The following is a 1,291-nucleotide window of genomic DNA, read 5'->3' as shown; positions in this document are numbered from 1 at the left end:
TTTTTGAGATGGTGTCTTGCTCTGTCACCAGGCTGGAGTATAGTGGCGTAATCTCGGCTCACTGCAACCTCCGCCTTCAAGTGATTCTCCTGCCTCAGCCTCCCAAATAGCTAGGACTACAGGCATGTGCCACCATGCCCAGCTAATTTTTGTGTTTTTTAGTAGAGACAAGGTTTCACCATGTTGGCCAGGCTGGTCTTGATCTCTATACCTCGTGACCTGCCCGCCTCAGCTTCCCAAAGTGCTGGGATTCAGGCATGAGCCACCGCTCCTGGCAAGAGATGGGGTTTCTTTATGTTGGTCATGTTGGTCTCGAACTCCCGACCTCAGGTGATCCGTCTGCCTCAGCCTCCCAAAGTGCTGGGATTACAGGTGTGAGCTACCTCGCCCGGCTTATTGTTATTATTATTATTTGAAATGAAGACTCACTCTGTCATCAGGCTGGAGTGCAGTGTCATGATCTTGGCTCACTGCAACCTCCACTTCCCGGGTTCAAGGGATCCTCCTGACTCAACCTCCCGAGTAGCTGGGATTACAGGCATACGCCACCATGCCCAGCTAATTTTTATATTTCTTTTTCTTTTTTTTAATTTTAAATTATATTTTGCTTAATTTCTCTCTTTATTTCTTGTGCTAACTGCCAGTAATAATTTTTGTTTTTTAGTAGAGATGGGGTTTCACCATGTTGGCCAGGATGGTCTCAATCTCTTGACCTTGAGATCCGCCTGCCTCAGCCTCCCAAAGTTCTGGGATTACAGGAGTGAGCCACTGCACCCGGACCTATTTTATTTATTTATTTATTATTTATTTTAAGACAAAGTCTTGTTCTGTCACCCAGGCTAGATTGCAGTGGCACGATCTCAGTTGCAACCTCTGCCTGCCAGATACAAGTGATTCTCTTGCCTCAGTCTCCCAAGTAGCTGGGACTACAGGTACCCGCCAACACACCTGGCTGATTTCTGTATTTTTAGTAGAGACAGAGTTTTACCATGTTGGCCAGGCTGGGCTCGAACTCCTTACTTCAAGGGATCTGCCCACCTTGGCCTCCTAAAATGCTAGGGTTACAGGTGTGAGCCCCTATGTCCTGTTGAGGCATTGTTCTACAGGGCTTTACATGTGTTACCGTGTTATGTCATTTTTTTTTTAATTTATTATTATTTTTTTATAAAGATGGGGTTTCACCATGATGGCCAGGCTGGTCTTGAACTCCTGACCTCAGGTGATCCACCCACCTTGGCCTCCCAAAGTGCTAGGATTACAGGCGTGAGCCACCACGCCCGGCCCCGTGTTA

The sequence above is a fragment of the Cebus imitator genome, unplaced genomic scaffold (assembly GCF_001604975.1).
Source record: "Cebus imitator isolate Cc_AM_T3 unplaced genomic scaffold, Cebus_imitator-1.0 Scaffold91, whole genome shotgun sequence".
Classification (NCBI taxonomy): domain Eukaryota; kingdom Metazoa; phylum Chordata; class Mammalia; order Primates; family Cebidae; genus Cebus; species Cebus imitator.
This window is presented reverse-complemented; position numbering follows the sequence as displayed.